The 13,945-nt window shown below is 43.4% G+C and overlaps 1 protein-coding gene across 1 annotated transcript in view; it reads right to left on the reverse strand.

Annotated features, from left to right (window-relative positions):
- The window catches only part of PALM2AKAP2 (PALM2 and AKAP2 fusion), a 312,433-nt gene extending 298,821 nt beyond the window's left edge, over window positions 1-13,612 (reverse strand). The window contains exons 1-2 of the mRNA XM_042780386.1: window positions 13,538-13,612; window positions 493-623 (exon numbers count right to left, since the gene is read on the reverse strand). The gene's annotated coding sequence lies outside the window, so the exon portion shown is untranslated. The remainder of the gene's footprint in view (window positions 1-492; window positions 624-13,537) is intronic.
- Window positions 13,613-13,945: the final 333 nt, after the last annotated feature.

The following is a 13,945-nucleotide window of genomic DNA, read 5'->3' on the forward strand; positions in this document are numbered from 1 at the left end:
AGTTACTGTGTAGAGCGCAGGCACGTACTTCCCAGCAGTGTCCTGTCTGGACTTTCCTCAGCAACTCTTGCATTCTTCATTTCAATTCTAAGATGCCTGTGGTTTCCCCATTTCACAATTGATCAGATATAGAAAATTAGAGGTCAAACCTACTGTAGCAGCAATAATAGCTAACAGCCTGACTCAAAGGAGGGAAAAGACAAAAGCTGATATAAGAATTCCTAAAAGGGCATTAAATGAAGGGACAAGCTGCTTACACACCTCCTTGTCTCATGACGACATAACTGCACTGCATATCACAGCCCAGTATATAGTAACTGTTACTCAGAGTCATAACTGCGGGTCATCAGAAAAGCTTAAATGATACTCAATGTGCTGTTTAAAAGGGTGACTCTAAATCAGCACTGGGGAAGGGTGACGGCACTGAGAAAGGTCCCCTAGAGGAGAGAAGGGGTTACTCCACCACCGCATACCACATGGGGTCCCTCATACCTCTGAATATTATCTTCAAGTTGCTTGACTCTGAACTCGTCCTCCTCAGACTGCCGCCTCCTGGCTTCCTCCTCTTCGGCAGTTCCCGCAGGTATACCTTGCAGCAGCCATTTTTCCCGGAGCAATTTGGACTGTGGGAACGGGGGAGAGAGAAGAGACAAGATGATATTTTTCAGTGCACATCCTCCTCTCCATCTGCAGCGCCACCGTGTCAGCCCCGCCCGTCACTGTCCCTGCCGTCACCTCCTCCCCAACTTGGCTCCCTATTTCCCTCCTGCTCAACATCCAGAGAACAGTCTGAGCAGTTTATTTCTACATTTTCTACTATTAAAAAAGGGAAAATGTACAGAAAAAAAGGAACTGCACAAGGAATGGCCCCATGACCTCATCTGGATTTAAGAACTATAAATATTTTGCCATATTTCCCCATCTAAGTTTTTCCACCAAACCATTTTAAAGTAAATGACAAACACCATGCTAATTTACCCATAAATACTTCAGTAGGAATCTCTAAAAAATAAGGACTTTTTTTTTTCCCCCCTGTAAAACCACAGTTCCATTACAAAATTTCTTCAGATCACCTGACATGCAGTTCTTTTAAAAAATCCATCTATGGCATGCCCCTACTCAAAAACTTCTAATGGCTCCCAACTGTCCTCAGCAGTAGTTTCCAAGTGTTTTAAAAATTACACGCATCACATGGGCCAGAGGATGAATGTATTTTGAGCAGAATAAAACGTTTTTGGGTTTCAGGTCATTTGAGGAGGGGAGGCAGCATGGTGGCTGCTTTCAGAGGGGAAAAGAAAACAGTTCAAGAGCAAGGCACCTGGCAACTCCCTGAAACGAAGAGCAAAGGGACAGATGGTGCAGGAGGGGAGTTTTTGTTTGAGTCTGCACATAATGGCCTCTAGATGATAGATGGTGGCTACCGGATGTTTACGGAGGCTGGACCCTGATCATCACGCCTGAGGACCAGTGAGAGTCCCTGTGGAACGGACTGTTGTGAGGAAGCACTGCTGAGTGTGCCAGGAGCTTGTCACATTAGCAATTCTTCCCGGCAACAGTGGGCAACCAAAGAAGAACAGGGAGGGTAACACTGAAGGTGGCGGCCAACGGAGTAAGCACAGCTGCCCTGGCATCACCTCGAAGCAGACTTTTGCTTGACCTTGTTAATTAGGTGGCCAAGGCAGAGAAAAGGGAGCTCTCATAATGATTATACTTGAATTTTTCTCTATCCAGGAAACTAAGGCTTGTTATTGCAGTCGTTGTCATCAAGTGGACTCTGACTCATAGAGGCCTTTTGTATAACTGAAGGGAATGCTGCCTGGTTCTACTCTACCTTCAGGACCACTGATATGTTTCAGTCTGTCGTTTCAGCCACTGTGCCAATTCATTTTACTGACGGCTTTCATTCACTTTAGCAACCATGATGGCCTTGTCTAGCTATTGTCCTTTCCTGAAGATATGTCCAAAGTAAACAAGGTGAAGGTCCACCACCTTCACTTCCAAGGAGCACCCTACTGTATTTCTTCTAAGGCTGATGTATTCATTCTTCTGGCAGTCCACAGTATATTCAATGTTCTTGCCAAAACCACAAATCGAAAGCATCAATTTTTCTTCTGTCTTCCGTTTTCATTGTTCAGCTTTCACATGCATATAAGACATAAGTGGCCTGGAGTCAATTAAATTTGATTTCTAGAAATAAAGTGAAATCTATGTCCAACATTGTGGACCAAAATTCCTACTCACTAGAGAGTTCATTCTGTAGCTCTGAGTGAAGGATGCCCAATTCCACAGACCTTCATTTTTACCTAGGGTTAAAGGTTACTAATTATGAATCTATAAAACAAGATACTATTAAAAATTTCCAACACTTAGTAACAATAAGTTAGAATACACTGAGGCTTCTGGTTCACCCCCCTACTGAGAAGTCAGGCAGCCCATTCAGCACAGCAGGGACCCTGCTGGATGCACAGGAGAAAGCTCCAACCTCTGGAACTCGGGCACTTCCAGGAAAGACCCTCTGTTAGCAATACATCATCAATGTGATATTCAGGTAACCATGGTTTCCTCTGGTGTTAAACTTGCTTTTTAATTCTAAGTCATTGTTTGTAAGGTCTGTTGGGTTACTATTACAGAGCATAGAGAAACATATCTATAGCACATGATTTACAGGTTTTTCATAATTAGACATAAAGATATGAGTTTGTTCAAATATAAGTGATCCCTAACTATACTGCTAAAGTGGTTGTAGACCTGAAACCCGCCCCCTACATGACCCCAATATGTTTATGCAATTACCCATTATTGGAAGTGTTTTCTGTACAAATCATTTGTTACTACCACCAAATAAAATTTTTTTTAAAAAAATTACCAGGTTTTTAAGCTTATAGGCAATTGTTTTATAATATAAAATCCTGTGTGAAAGCTCCCAGTACAATTTGTGTAAATTGAACCACAGTGATTTATTTTCCATCAGAAAGTGGGAATGGGTGGGGTAGACTGGCTACACTCCCTAAGTGGCTACAGAAGAAACAAGCTGAACACTGCTCTCCATGCAAGTCACTGGAATTCTCCAAGCAGATCATGCTTGTACAGACAGGGCCAGCACTGAACAGAAGTAAGAGGAGCCAGCCTGCATGGATACTGCTTCCACGTTTTCCATCTACTAGCTGTGTGACCCTGGACAGCTCCTTAACATCACGGAGCCTCAGTATTCTCAACCACCACAGGGCCTGTGTCAGAGGGCTGTCACAAGGATGAACTGAGTTCATACACTGAAGGTATCTGATACATACTTGGTCCTACATTGTTGTTGTTCTTGTTCAGTGCCATCAAGTTGGACCCGATTCATAGTGACTCCTCCTTGGGTTTCCAAGGTGGTATCACTACAGAAGTAGATTGCCCAACCTTCCTTCTGAGGAGTGGCTGGTGGGTTTGAACCACCAGCCTTCTGATTAGCAGTCAAGTGCCTTAGGCACTACGCTACCAGAGTTCCTTTAGAAATGCTTATTATCATCTCATTCTTCTGTTCCCTTGGCCTCTCCTCCTATCATCTAGAAAAGGCCGGTGAAATGCCACCGTGGAAGCCTCTCTCCACCTCAGTATTTCCAGTGATCCATCTCCTGTAGCAAACCCACACTCTACAGCACTCTTGACCCCATTCTAGAACAATTTCTTTTTGCATCTGCTCCCCTCTAGAGTCCCAGCTCCCTTAAGGCTGGGACTATATGTTACCCACCTTTGCACTTCATTGTAGCACCTAGCCCAGTTCTAGAAGGTAAATGATCAGAAGAATTGAGAAATTCACAATTTCCTTTCACTCTACTACTTAGGTGATGGGTTGTTGCACTTCCAGGGTGCTTCCTGTGCCAAAATGTATGGTACTACCTTGATTCAAGCCACAGAAGTGGCAGGGGGTTGGGGTGGGAGCTCTTAAAGCTCTGGTGTGTAGTGGTTAAGGCCCTTGGCTGCTAACCAAAAGGTTGGTGGTTCTAACCCACCAGCTGCCCCATGGAAGAACAATAAGGCAGTCTGCTTCTGTAAAGATCTACAGCCTTAGAAACCCAGTGGGGGTTGCTATGAGTCAGAACTGACAGATAGTAGTGAGTTTAGTTTTTGAAGATGACTGGAGACACATTATCCTAGCAGGCCCAGGGCTAATGTGGGGCCCCTCTAGAAAGGCAGCCAGAGACAGTCCTGGCCCCCTGAGCCCTGGCAGGCACACTGTGCAGCCAGGCCTTCCTGAGAAGACGTCTCTGCCCTTCTTCACACAGTGCCTCATGCAGCCAAATGAAGGGGCTACCCAACTCATTGCTGCCTGAGTTAGCCCCAGCCATTGGTCAGTATCTCTAGCTCAGCTCCTGATAAGGCAGTGACTATTCCCCAAACACCCTAAACAGGAAGAGCCAAGAAGAGAAATCTAACAGAAGAAGTTAAGAGGTGTGGTCTCAGGGAAGTCTGTTTCACAAAAGTGTTTTGACATGGGGAGGGGGATCACAGTTGATCTTACACTTTGCCCCAAAGGTAATGCTGTCAGAGGAAAGTACCAATTTAAATACATTGACCTCCAAAGGTTTCGTTAACCCACTCCAGATCCCAAGGTACTCTCTCTGAAGACCGACTGTGCTGTGTGCCCTTGGGTCCAACAACACTCATACCCATCACCCCCACAGACACCGAGCACGCCAATCAAAAGCACTGGCTCGCCTGCTACTACCCGCCCCTTACTGGCAGCCCAAGCGTTTCAGAAGTTGGTGACAAGCAGAGCTCAGCAGAAATGAAAGCAGAAAACAAAGCTTTCTTTTTTGACCTCATTCTCCAAATTACATACATCAAAAATATGTATCAGCACTTGCAGGTGCAAAGAACTGTCAAAACGTCCATCTGTCAAAAGGATGTAACTGTGAAGAGTCAGGACAAGGAAAGGGAGCTGGCGACTGCACACATGGGGGCTCCTGAACGTGGGGCCAAGAGAGTTCCTAAAATAAATCTGCTTTTTGCTCTACAGGCTTGTCCACCCTTTTGAAGTAAAACTAGAACAAAGTTCTTCAAATTGCAATGTGGGTAAGAATACAGATTGCAGGGCCCTACCCCGGAAGATTCTGATTTGGTAAGTCTGGAGGTATTGTCGTTGTTGTTGTTGGTGGTGGTGTGTTGTTGAGTTGATTGTGACTCACAGCAACCCTACAGGACAGAACAGAACCACCCCATAGGGTTTCTTAGGCTGTAATCTTCACAAGAGCAGATTTCCAGGTCTTTTCTCCAACGGAACAGTTGGTGGGTTCCAATCACTGACATTTTGTTTAGAGAGCTTAACCATTGCATCTGGGGCAGGGGCCAAGACTCTGAATTTTCACAAGCTCCCAAGTGATGCTGTTGTTGATGATGATGGACCGAGGACCACCATTTGAGTGGTGCAACATTACACCTGTGGCTACCCAAATGCCTGAAGAGTCCATGAGCTTTTCCACAGGCTGCCCAAACTCTGCAGATCCAAAACAGAATTCCCCACCTTCTTGCAAACCTGTTTCTCCTACTGGGTCTCCACTTCAGGGACCATGATGTCCCCATTTATTCATTACAGGCTGGACACTGTGCTAGGTCCTGAAGACACAGCTCTGGATGACAAGCTAGTTCCTATTTTCACAGAGTGTTCATTCCAATAAATGTGGAAACAAGATAATTTCAGACTACAATATGTGCATGGCAGGTGATAAATAGAACAAGGTGAAAGAGAAGGCCCAAGGGAGAACGCTGTAGGTGGGCTGGGTCTCCCTGAGGACTTGACATCTAAAGGAGGAGGGGAAGCTAACTGCAGAGATCCAGGGAGGACCAGAGCAGGCAGAGTGACTAACAAATACAACAGCCTGGAGGGGCAGAGTTTGGTGTGTTTGAGGACCAAAAGGAAAGCCCATGTGGCTGACCATACCAGGGGAGGGAGGGTAAGAATAACCAGATGAAAGAATGCAGGGACCAGATTAGGTAGAATACTGCAGCTTTGTTAAGGGGTTTGGAGTTGTTTTAAGCAGAGCAGGAAGAAGAACAGATCTCAAGGGGCAAGACTACAAAGCCCAAGTGACAGCAGTCTACAGGTGAAAGAATGTGAAACAAAAATATGGAGGGTATTTTAGAGGTGGAGTCAACATGGCATGCCAATATATGGGAAACAAAGGGTGGAAGTAAGGTGACATCCAGCTATTTGGTTGAGCAAAATCGTGGGTGATGGTACCATTCACTGGAGATGAGGAAAACTAATGGAAGAACAGGTACTAGAATAGGCAATAATCAAAACTTCCATTTTGGGCATAAAAAATTTGAGAGGCCTACACACCTCGGAAACCCAAGGAGGGGTCGCTATGAGTCAGGGCTGACTCGACGGCACATAACAACAACAACAACAACAACACATGGAGAAAAGGAGCTCTGGGGATGCAGTGCCTAAGACATTTCACTGGTAACCAGAAGGTCAGTGGTTCAAACCCACCAGCCACTCTGTGGAAGGAAGATGGGGAAATCTACTTCCGTAAAGACTTACTACCTCAGAAACCCAATGGGGGTCACTATGAGTCTGAATCGACTCGATGGCAGTGGGTTTGAGTTTTGGTTTATACTTGGAGAAAAGAGCCCTGGTGGCAAAACAATTAAGCACTCAGCTGCTAACCAAAAGGTCAGTGGTTCAAACCCACCCAGCAGCTTCATGGGAGAAAGTCCTAGTGATCTGTTCCCATATTGTAGCCTAGATAACCTCATGGGGCAGTTCTTCTCTGTCCCATGAGATCACTGAGTCAAAATTGACTTGGCAAAACCTAACAGCAGCAACATACATGGAAAGGACCTCCATCTCTGTGGAACTATCAGGAAGTAGCTGAATACGGGAGTCTGGGGTTCAAGGGTCATCAAGGATGGAGACATCAATGTGACCATTGTTACGGACCGAATTCTGTCCTCAAAAATATGTGTTGAAATCCTAACTCCTGTAATATTTCATTCATTACTTTACTTTTTACTCTCAATCTTTTTTTATAAAATACATTTTATTGAAATTTAATTTATGTACAGTGAAATACATCAAACTAAAGTGACATTGACTCTAAATCTTTTGTTTACCAGGAAGCTGGCTAAAGTTGGAACTGGCTGGGTTAGTGGATGCTGGCAGGAATCTGGCTAAATTCTATTTTTTAACAGAAAATGAATTAAACTTGGGACAGAACAATAGCTGTCTTTGTGTTCTCTGTCATTCATTCCCTGTCCCTACTCTTCCTCCCACTAGCTCCTTCCTTTCTCCCCAGTCATTCCCAATTAAACCTTGGTTTGCTCTTGAGATTTTATTACACGCTTTAGTTTATAAAGGGAGAAGCAGACCAAGACTTCTGATAGAAGAAACCAAACGTAAGCTTCCATTCAAGCTCTTTTCATGGAGTCAGGGGAGATGTGATAGGGGAAAATGAGACATAAAGTTCTCTTACACTGTGTACCTACCTGTCTATCTGTGCAATAGTTAAAAATTTGAAATTGGTTTTCCACACATACTCATAATGAAATCTAAAATCAGTGCTCAAAGTTTAAAATAGTGAAAGCCATGGTAATATCTTTGCAATAAGGCTTCTGGTACCTTTGGGATCTTCAGCAAATGACCTTGGTGGTTTGACAATAAATGTTTTGTAGGGTCACAAGTCAGTCTTTGATTTGTTTTTATTCAGTCCTCCTGAAAGAAAAGGTTGTGGTCTTCAAACTATAATGACAGGTTCCATAGCTTGCATAGCTTTGAATGGAAGGAAACTCTAGTGGGTTCCCTGCTCATGAATAAATAATTCAAAGTCATCTTATTTACTGAAGATGTGGTATTAGCAATTTGATTCTGACAGTGCTGAGTTCATCATACAAACCTTTATAAATGTGGCAGCATCAGAGGAATTCACTCGGTGCTGGTCCTTTGAGCAGACCAATAAAACAGATGAATGTCTGCCAATCCAACCAATGGATAAAATGGGAGTATAAAATCCAGTCTCTTCTGCTTTAATACCACAGGTGATTTATTTTTTAAAAAAATTCATGTTGTCTCAAGTCATACTATAAAAACAATAAATATAAATCATTGTTTCCATGAAACAAAGAGCCAAGATAATTTTTCAAAAGAATAACGACAGGTCTTGCCTTATGAAATATTATAATATATTAAAAGTATCAGCACAGGGATGGACAGAGAAATGAATAGAATAAAAAGAACATGGAACAGGACTCAGGTGTAAGTGAGAAATCAGAATGTGATAAAGAAGGCGTTTCAATCAGTGAGAGAAATGATGACTTAATCAATACATCACGTTGAGGCAAGTGAGTTACCATTAGTAAGAAGCAAAGTTGCATTTCTGCTTCATACCTCATTGTTGTCGTTGTTGTTGTTATGTGCCGTCGAGTCGGCCCCGACTCATAGCGACCCCTCCTTGGGTTTTCGAGGCAGTATCACTACGGAAGTAGGATTGCCCAACCTTCCTTCTGAGGAGTGGCTGGTGGGTTTGAACCGCCAGCCGTCTGGTTAGCAGGCAAGTGACTTAGCCATTATGCTACCAGAGCTCCTCATAGGAAAATAAATTCTAGGTGGGTGAAAACCACTGAAGTAGCCCATAAGGAAGTGTTTGAGATGGAGATAGTCTTTCCAAGGATGACATCAAAGCCAGAAATCAAAAAGTAAAGGAACACTTGGTGTGATTTCATAAAAATAATAAATTTCTATATGAGAATTTAAAGGCATACATATTAGAAAATCAGAAAAGAGATAAAGGTCAACGTAATTGGGATATTAATCTTAATATAACATCATTTTTTATCTACAGACTGATGAAGTCTGTGAAAAAGGGTTACTCACATATTTTCATATAAAGAAATATGTTGAGGAAAAGAAAACAGAAGGATACACTCCCAAATGGCTGTCTCTGAGTGCTGAGTATATTGTTGGTATGTTTTTCTTTATATTTTCTTGTACCTTTAAATTCAATTTTCACAATAAGCATACATGCCCCCTCCTTTTCTAATCAGCAAAAAACAAGACAGCTATCAAAACTGCCCACAGCTCCCATCTATAGGTATTTCCTGGAAATGCTTACATCATGAATGTTACACACCAAATCTAGCTGAGGCTCTTATCAAAAGAAATCTGATGTAAAATAAATTTGGTCACAACCTCAGAGTACCCCGAGATCCATCATCACCAGGGTGAAGCAGCTCAAACTTGAACATTTCATGCTTTGGCCTCTACTGCATGGCAGAATTTGCTCAGAGCCCATATCATAGTAACGAGACTCCATTTTGTGAAGTTACTCACGGTGCACTCCTAACTCCTTGGCAACACCTAACAGCAGCAACATACATGGAAAGGACCTCCGTCTAAGTGGAACTATGAGGAAGTAGCTGAATATAGAAGTCTGTCAAATGGGGTCTGTTTTTCTTCAGGGTAGTACCAGATAAACAATGCCACTTTGAAATCACTGAGCTTTTATTTTTTGTTGTTCCAGGCTAACAATACACTGTCACTCCTAAGTATCATCTCTCAATTAGCAAGGATGTTAAACCAGTGTATAAATACTTGCATTCTGTTTATTTGCTGTGAGACACAATCAGTGAATCTGTCTGAATCATGTCTCATTGAATAAGTGTCCACAGACTATTCGATAATGAGATGGTATCTTAATAACATGAAACTTAATTCAAATTCTATCAATCAAGATACTCCTAAGTATCTCAGTTAGCAAGGATGTTAAACCAATGTAAACCAATGTTAAACCAATGTACAAATACTTGCATTCTATTTATTTGCTGTGAGACACAACCAGTGAATCTGTCTAAATCATATCTCATTGAATAAGTGTCCACAGAATATTTGATAATGAGAATGACATCTTAATAACATGAAACCTAATTCAAATGTGTTTCCATTTAACTTTGCATTGAGAATGTTTTCTTCTTAGAGAACATCTGGTATTTTGTAAATTAGTGAAGTAAATATATAATTACTGATGTACTTCCTGATCTTTTCTACTTTGAGGAAGGGTCGGTAATCACCCAGGTGTGTGTCTGCAGGACTTGAAGTTTCTGGAGCCCGTGAAAATACACTGAGAGGAGAGTGACAGCTATGATGGTACTCAGGATTGGTTATGGATTGAACCGTATCCCCAAAATGTAAGAGCTGTAAATCCTCATCTCTATGCCTGTGTTATAAACCCCCCTAGGGAATGGGCTGGGTTTGTTATGTTAATGAGGCAGGATTACTGTAGGGTGTGTCTTGAGTCCCTCTCTTTTGAGATATAAAAGAGATTAAACAAGCAAGCAAAGACAGGGGAAGACACGGGTCACATGAAGATCCCCAGGAGCAGAAGCTCAGAGAAGACGAGGACCTTCCTCGAGAGCTGACAGAGAGAAAGATTTCTCCTAGAACCAGTGCCTTGAATTCAGACTGATAGCCCCCGAAATTGTGAGAAAATGTTCAAGTCACCCACTGTGGTATTTCTGTCACAGTAACACTAGATAACTAAGACAGCATCTCTCCAGACAAATTATTCAAAAGAAAACATTTCATTTGAAGAGGGCAGTGTTGGGGAGCAAGCATGGTCTGTGGAGACAGACAGCCACGGGTTTCAACCGGGGCTCTCCCACTTATAGTCTCTATGTTCTTGGGAAAATTACTTGACCTTCAAAATTTGTTTTTCACCTGTAAAATGGGAATGGTTTTATCTACCTTGTGGTTGTTACTCAGGGGTCTATTAAAATCCAGGAGCATCGGGGCCACTGAGTTGACACTGACTCATGGCAACCGCACACGCGTCAGAGGAGAACTGGGTTCTGTGGGGTTTTCAGGGCTGATCTTTTGGAAGGAGATTGCTGGGCCTTTCTTTCGAGGTACCTCTGGGTGGATGCAAACCTCTAACCTTTCAGTTAGCAGCTGAACATGTTACCCGATCGCACCACGATCGCACCACCCAGGAATCGCAGGCACATATCAGGTACTCAAAACAAACAGTGATTATCACTGAACGTGGACAAGAAGATGATAAGGTTGCTTTGCTGCCAGGAGTGAGGCCACTGACCTTGAACTTGAGTCACCACAGGGAAGATAAGTCACACTATTCAAGTCCAGGCAACATCAACTCATTTAAAGTGAAAACACAGCACTTTCTGGTGCCTGAAGTGATCCTATCCCTTAATCAGACACCCTTTTCCTAATATGAAAAATTATTCATATTATTAATATGATATGGGGGGTGGCATGGACTCAGAACAAAGAGAGGCAGAGTCAGGAGGTAAGGTACACCCAGAGCACAGTGAGGCCTGAAGACTCTCCCCACCTTACATCAGATGCCATCTCGCCAGTGCACAGACACTCAGCACCTGTCATATGGGGTCTGTCTGTCTTCAGGGCAATGCCAGATAAATGTACCTTCGAAATCTCTGAGCTTTTATTTTTTGTTGTTCAAAGCTAACAATACACTGTCACTCTGTCCACACAGGCTTCCCCAGAGAGAGAAAAATAGAATCCACTGGTCTCCACTTACTAAATTAGATTCACCATCCAGACCTTGCTCCCTGCAGGTATTTTACATTGGTGAGAATATGGGGTGCTCCCTTGAAGAGCCAGTTCCACGTGAGGACTTTACCAGGACAGCCATAAAGAACTATCTCATTTCCTGTTTCCAGGTCCTTGAAGGAATCTCATTGCTTCCTCCTCAAGACCAGCAGTTGTTTTTACTGTTGTTTCTATTGATTGCTTGCACGGATGAATGAGTGCATTGATGGGAGAATGAACATACGTGATGTGCAGAGAATACTGTATCACCGTGCTGGACATCAGCAATGAGCTGTTCTGGGTCCTTGGTATCCTATTTGGCACTCAGAAAGATTAGAAGGGGCACAACAGAAACTTGGTCTTCTGATACATGTTTGTTGTCTTACTTTTGATTCAAGGAATGCAAAAGTGAAGAACCACATTGAGATTAAAGAGGAGAAAGGCTGGTGCGTCAAAGCAGCCTCCCCCATTCTTTCATTCCTCATATTAAAAAGTATGCCTTCAACCAAGAATTCACTGAGGTTGTATGACATTTTGGTTCCCTACAAGGTGTGACTGGACTGCGTTTCGAAACACAGACCCAGCTCTGTCCAGACTGACCTTGAGGAATTCGCTCAGTTCCAGTAAGTGTTGTTAAGCTCCTCTCTCTGTGAGAAGAGGATATTAATTTTGCCCCTCAGTCCCCCTTGGAATGTCATAAAGAAAGAGCAATAGCATATGGGATACACTGCAAACTCCTACACAGAAAGGTCCACAAATGATGAAGAGAGAGAAACAGGCATTTTTCTCAGTATCATCTTGCTTTTCGTCCTTTCAGGCAGACATTTCTGCTTCAAGTTAACAGTAAATGGATAAATATGTTAAGTGGATACAGGGCGTGCTGTTGTTTGAAATCAGTAACTAGCCTGATGATTCTGATTTTAGGATTTCATTTACCACCACCCTGTTTTCTAGAGAGGAACAGAAAATGCTTGCTTTACAATAGCCAAATAATCCAAGCCTAGCACCACCCTGGAAGTCAGCGCCCCACCCCAACTAGGCTTCTGTGCACACAGTGTCTCAGCAACCTGAGGTGAGTGGTACAAGGGTTTCCTAAAATCACCCAGGAAGTCAAAGGGAAGCAGCAGCTCTCAGCTGGCCACTGGAACGTGGTCACATTATTCTCTGAGCATGGAGAGCGCAACATTCTGCAACCGGTGGCCTCCTCATGACAGGGACAGAGCTTTTACTTGACTGTCATCAATTACAATGCTTAAGTGCAATACGTCTTCAAGAAAAGAAATAAAAGAAATAGGGTGCTCTCTCTTTCATACTGTGTGGTATAAAAGACCCAAGCAAGTTGAATCATTTACATGCAGCCTTGGAAACCCAGTGGGGTTGCTATGAGTCGTAACTGACTTGATGGCAGTGGGTTTTAACCAACTGTTTATTCTATTCAAACCCTTTCAAAATTGTTAAAGAAGAAATAACACAGATGCATAAGCAGATATGCACAGCGTTCTTCTGTTTTCAGATCACACTGTTCCTATCTTCCTTTCCTCCATGTCAAGAAAGAAATTATTGCCATGTTTAACAATACATTAAGGAAGAAAAGCATGACATTAGATGTATGTCCTGGAGCCTCTGAACACACCCATCCCCAGCACCTATGCACTGCAACGGAGCCCCAGCACACTGCCTCACCCACCGTAGGGAGTATTCTCATCCAGTCTCTATATATAACCACCACATTTCACGTGCACGCACCACTCCCCACCCTGTCCACATGCACATTGTGATCTCATCAGGCTTGCAGAAACTGGAACGTTGTAACAATGCTCGGAATTTGAGAAATTCACAAGAAAAGCCAAGAGATGGTTTCCAGATTGAATGAAAAGGGCTCATTCTGTCGGCAGGAGCACCTTCGCGGCAGGGCAGGCTGTGCCCGGCTCTCTGGGGTGTGATCTGCATGTCTAATAATGGAACAGGTTAGTGGCGTCAGCCGCTTACCTTGGAATGCTGCAGCAGAAGTATCTGTTCGTCAAGCTGTTGTCGCTTGCCTTCTATTTCAGTCTGCCTCTTTCTTTTTTCCTTGAAAATAGAGAGAGAGAGGCTGTCAGAGTGGGTGGGTGTTGGCACCGGGGATGTTCAAGCAGGAAGCAGCAACAGCAGCAGCAGCACACATCTGTACAGACACTTCCAGAGATGCTGGGCTCACTGTGCACCGTCACCTTCCCCTCCGTATCTGGGTGCACTGCAAGCAATAGCATCCTCGTAACATGTCTGCTGTGGGCTCGGTGAGTGGGAGAAATTCTCCTCACTCAGCCCAGCTGCCACAATTGAGTCCAGAAGAAAAGGCGGGTATTACACACACACACACACACACACAGCCATGTTCCGTGCAGTGTTAATTTGGAC

The sequence above is a fragment of the Orycteropus afer genome, unplaced genomic scaffold (assembly GCF_000298275.1).
Source record: "Orycteropus afer afer isolate SDZICR_OR568_19922 unplaced genomic scaffold, OryAfe1.0 scaffold00037, whole genome shotgun sequence".
In the NCBI taxonomy this organism is placed as follows: Eukaryota; Metazoa; Chordata; class Mammalia; order Tubulidentata; family Orycteropodidae; genus Orycteropus; species Orycteropus afer.